The following is a 4,960-nucleotide window of genomic DNA, read 5'->3' on the forward strand; positions in this document are numbered from 1 at the left end:
GACCTTTATTATGCAGTCCGTCGCTTTTATTGCTTCCATAACAAGATCGTATAAAGCTTATTTTCTATGCACTAATAAGTCATACATATTTAGAGAGCAATTTTTATTGCCTGCAACATGTCAACTTACACTACACCATGAACAAAACTTAGGGGTCACCACATCTGCCGGGAAAACCAGCCAATGGAGGCAGACAAACTGTCAGGAATGCCTTTTGCCGGCAATTACAAACTGCCCTTGAAAGTCCTGTCGGGAAAGACGATTCCCGGCAGTTATTTGAAACCCTGACAGTTCAGTTGCCCTGGATGGTTGAAGCTTTGCCGGCAGTTAGAATTATTTCCGGCATACAACTTTTCCCCGGCAGTTTAGCAATTCAGGGCAGATTGTAGTATTCCTCGCAGTTAGTCTGCCTGTACTTGTATTAGTGCGAACATATAATCTCCTATACTTGTGTCTAGTACTATTTGTGCCATATATCATTTATACATGTAGTTCATCTCAAAAAAATAATTAAGGTTGCATCACTTAAGAGATAATGTGTACCAATATAGTATATATAAGCAATCCATCATGCATACAAAGGTTCACAAGCTAGTCCAGTAGTACTACGGGACAACCAAAAGAACAAAGCTCCATCGCCTGCCTACATGCACACATAGGCATACACGTCCAGTATTACAGGGTAGCCAAAAGCACAACCATCCAGAATGTCTACATGTACACATAGGCATACATACGTACATTCTTAAGACCACTATTACATCACAGGCAAAAGTGCAAAATAAGGGATCTAGTTTTAGTTAGAAACATATGCTAGTAGAAGATCCGTTCAACTCACAAAACACGCCTCTTGAAACTTGTGGATACAACCTGGCAGAAATCAGTAACAACATTAAAGGTTCAGAGCCACTGAATATGACATAGGGTTTGGACACAGTAAGTAAATTCATCATATGGGGAATTTTCAGAATGGTGCAACTGAGAGCAAATGATGGATAAACATCAATATACTTCATTCATGTAACTAAATCTGCAGCGATAAACTAGCTGGAAGGCTGGAAATTAACATAACATCCCCACAAAGGCACAAACAAAAATTTCGGAAATAGCCTGCAGATTGTAATACGGTCATAAGTTCACATGCCGCTGGTGAACAATTACCTCATGCAATGAAATTTTATATTTCGTGAGCTAGCAAAGTTGATTTATCACATCAGTTGCACTTTTGCAAGACCTAGGTGGAAGCAACACTTGGGCTCCCTTCGAGTTATCAATTACACAAATCAACAGATTTGTTATACATCAAGAATTATTCGCAGATGGAAGCAAAGATCTTAATAGAACTTCCTAGAATTAAGAAAGCATCTAACACATGGCTAAATGAAAGATGGCAGTGGATGATCACTGAATTGTTCGCATTTATGCAGCCTACAGCCCTTGATGGGTGGCAGTAAATATGAGTTTGGTCTGTTTCATACATGAGAGCCGCAAAGTAAGATTATAGATTTATTAACATATCATTGTATCAGGTCAGAAATGGATTATATTTTAAATTTTGCAACAGGAATAGTTAACTTTTGTCTATACTCGAGGTGATTTACAACTGAGGTTCGATCTTTTCATAAAGTAGTGGCTGATCCTACATTTCCTGGTGCTACAGATTCTCCTATCAACTTGCAGAATTGCTGAATATTATGGCAAGCTATGATTACTTTTCAATAGAATGGCCCTTGTGATCAGAGTTGCAATACCTTCTAACAATCTGCAATGCCGTGTAGATGTGGGGACTACTACCGGCTTTCATGGTTGCTTCTGCATAACCTTGTGATAAATCTCCATCTGCATATATACATAGGATTATCAGTAGGATGCAATTTGACCTACAGCTGCAGAAATAAACGTGATCAGAAAGAAGTTTTACATATCTACGAGGCCAAGCAATAGATCGCCCGAGAACATTCGGCATGGTCCTCACATTTCCAGGGAGAAGGATTCAACTCAGGTTCTATACTACTATAGAGAGTAGTGCTGGACATCTCATAGAAAATTAACTCAATACATTGATTAAGGGTCAGTTTGGTTTGCACCCTGGGATCCCTGCCTGAAATTTTTTGGTGCCTGGCATGCGCCTGGAAAGTTGAAGTTTTCTGCCTGCCCAGGCTAGCCACGCAGTGGTGTGTTTTGTTTCTACCCTAGCCTGCTGCTTTGTCCTTTTGTGATTAGAAAACCTTTTTTAAACAGTGGACTGTACCTCCTGTGTCCTTTATTAGTGCCAGGCGAGGCTGCGGCCCGTCCAGGCGAACGAAACCGGACGCCTGGACCAGGCTAATCACTCTGCCTGGGCATTTTCTATAATTTTTTTATTTTCACCAGGCTAATCACATAACCAGGCCAGGCAAGTATTTTCTTTCCCAGGCACAAACCAAACAACTACCAGGCCAACTCCAGGCACTATCCAGGCCAGGCATATATGGGTGTGGATGCAAACCAAACTGACCCTAACTCCGACAGTAACTCGTAATTCTACTCAAGTGTATAGCCAACAAGCATTATGAGAGAATAAGACAAATATGGAACATAACCCCCCTTTTTTACAGTGGATATCACTCCAAATCTCCCCTCTCTCTAGTTTCTATCTTCTATTTATATTTTAAAATCACTTTTTAACAAGACATGTAGCTGCCGAGAAGCTTCATTTAAACAGACCAACTATGCATGTGAGGAGAAGGCAACCCAGATTAAGGAGAGATCATTCAGATCACGATATGTATAGCCATGTGTATTTGAATTCAACATTGATGGCTAACCTTATAACATGTTTAGCTTGGAAATACCACCAAATGAACATCACGATGACTTGAAAGGTAATGCTACAGGGGGAGTTTACATATTTGCAAAATGGAAAGAGGTGTCACCACAAGCCAAAGCAGTATATTTTGGCATGGCTCAATGGCCATGAGCACAAAGAGCATGAGAGCAGAGGCTTGCCTCCTCCCCCGGAACCAAACAAGGGAGGTGTTTTAAGTGAGCGTAGCGTCGGAGCTAGCAGAGCTGCTTGGCTAGCCAAACTTGTGCCCAGCAACCTCACTGGTGATGTTGGATGTCTCGTGTGTACCTGCGTGAGGAAACCAAACAACAGAGCTTCAGGGAAGGGAAGGGATTGGAAGATGAAAAGCCAAGATTAATTCTAACAAAACAAGAACTTAAAATGTTGTTTCTAGTAGGTTTCAAGCATAGGAAATAATTACAGAGCAATCAGCAAGTCCACCCATCAAGCCATTGTGAAAGCATGCAAATCCATTTCATGGAAGGTGAAAAGCCAAGATTAGATCCTAAGAAAACCAAAACTTAAAACTGCTACTGCTGGCAGGCTTTCCCCACAGGCAATAAATGCAGAGCAATTGCAAGTTAGCAAGTCCAGCCATCATGCTACTAGCTATTAAGCAGACAAAAATGAACAGATGACCTAGAAACAATTCGATGAACTTAATTTCGTACTCTCCCTATTTTCTATAGGCTAAATAAGTTAGTCCAAGACAACAATATTCTCAAGCAAAACAAATTGTGGAAAAAACTATAACTTTCTGCTGTGAAATCCCCCCAAAGGACATTTGTTGTATCCTTATACAACAGTGTATGAGAGACTCATATTTTACTATCTAACCTGCATATCAATCACGATCCCAACTTTTTCCATTGTGCGCAAATATGATTCTGCAGTTTCCACCTTAACAGTTGTCAATCTGTCATGTACAAAAGAGTGAAATCCCTCTACAGAAAAATTAGATAGCACTTCTTTTATCAACAAAATACTGTATTCCACCATTTCTAGGACTATAGAAGTTTTGTCAAGAACATTAACTGATAAGATTTTACTGCAATATGCACTTAACTTGGTGCTAGTGATTTGCATGGATATGTGTCATTTTTTCTTAGATGGGATTGCTGCTGCATATTTATTCATAGCAGAAATAAGATCCACAAGGGAGGGTTCATCCAGTTTTAGTCTGACCATACACATACATACAAATTGCTAGAACCAAAACATTTCATATATCAGTACAATTGCAAGTCGCAGGGCTGGATGATGAAGAAACAAAACATACAGTATAGGTTGAGATTTGGTGGGTATGAAAACCATACCTTTGCTTGAGGGCTGGCTTGGCCGTGGTGTTGATGAAGCGCGTATAGGAAAGGAGAGCAAATCGAGAGAGGGGAGCGGTCCTTGTCCCGTATACTAGGGTTGGAGTAGCGCCGATAGTGGGGCTGAGCCATGCGGCGTGCCATGAAGAGCTCTTTCTCCTCCTCCTCCTCCGTCAGGTCCCTCTATGGGTATGCTGAGTTCTTCTGCAGCAGTAGCACGAACTTGACGAAGACAGGAACCAAGTCAGCGAACTCGAACTGAATCGAATCAGAGAGAGAGAGAGAGAGAGAGAGAGAGAGAGAGAGAGAGAGAGAGAGAGAGAGAGAGGCGTGGGGAGGAGAAGAGGGGGCAGAGAGGGGACCTTCTGGATGAGCTCCATGGCTTGAGCACCGTGGATCTGGAAGCACCATGGTGGATCTGGCCGCCGGTTGCCCTGCTGCTCGGTTTGGACCAGATGCGACGGCGGCTCTGGATGGGGATGCGGGTGCGACGCGGATGCGGATGAGCGGGGCGTGCGTCGGAAGTGCAGATGTTTGGAGTTATCGATGGGGATTGGGTGACAGCATGAGTACGGGATTCAGGGGCGGCGGTGCTGCGTCGAGGCCTGGATGGGGGATGCAAGGGGCAGCGGGTGATGCAGGGGATGGGGCCGGTGGTGCTTGGCGGGGCGGCGAGTATGGAGGTGAGCCGCGACGGCGCTAGGGTTGCCGGCGTCGACGGCGAGATGTAGTGCGGCGGCGTCGACGGCGAGATGTAGTGCGGCGGCGTCGTTGGCGAGATGTAGTGCGGCCGCTGATACGGGAGGGAGAGTGGATA

At 43.5% G+C, this 4,960-nt stretch overlaps 1 long non-coding RNA gene across 3 annotated transcripts; it reads right to left on the reverse strand.

Annotated features, from left to right (window-relative positions):
- Positions 1 to 525: 525 nt before the first annotated feature.
- On the reverse strand, positions 526 to 4,960 carry LOC119323053. 3 transcript variants are annotated; one of them, XR_005156073.1, is made up of 6 exons: positions 4,506 to 4,959; positions 4,144 to 4,365; positions 3,665 to 3,743; positions 1,922 to 3,115; positions 1,752 to 1,839; positions 526 to 870 (listed from the first exon to the last, which is right to left on the reverse strand). It is a non-coding gene; the product is annotated as an uncharacterized LOC119323053 (long non-coding RNA). The 3 variants fall into 3 exon arrangements; XR_005156072.1 differs by having other exon boundaries at positions 1,752 to 3,115; positions 4,506 to 4,960; XR_005156074.1 differs by lacking the exon at positions 3,665 to 3,743 and having other exon boundaries at positions 1,752 to 3,115.

This window comes from Triticum dicoccoides, chromosome 6B, assembly GCF_002162155.2.
Source record: "Triticum dicoccoides isolate Atlit2015 ecotype Zavitan chromosome 6B, WEW_v2.0, whole genome shotgun sequence".
NCBI classification, from domain to species: domain Eukaryota; kingdom Viridiplantae; phylum Streptophyta; class Magnoliopsida; order Poales; family Poaceae; genus Triticum; species Triticum dicoccoides.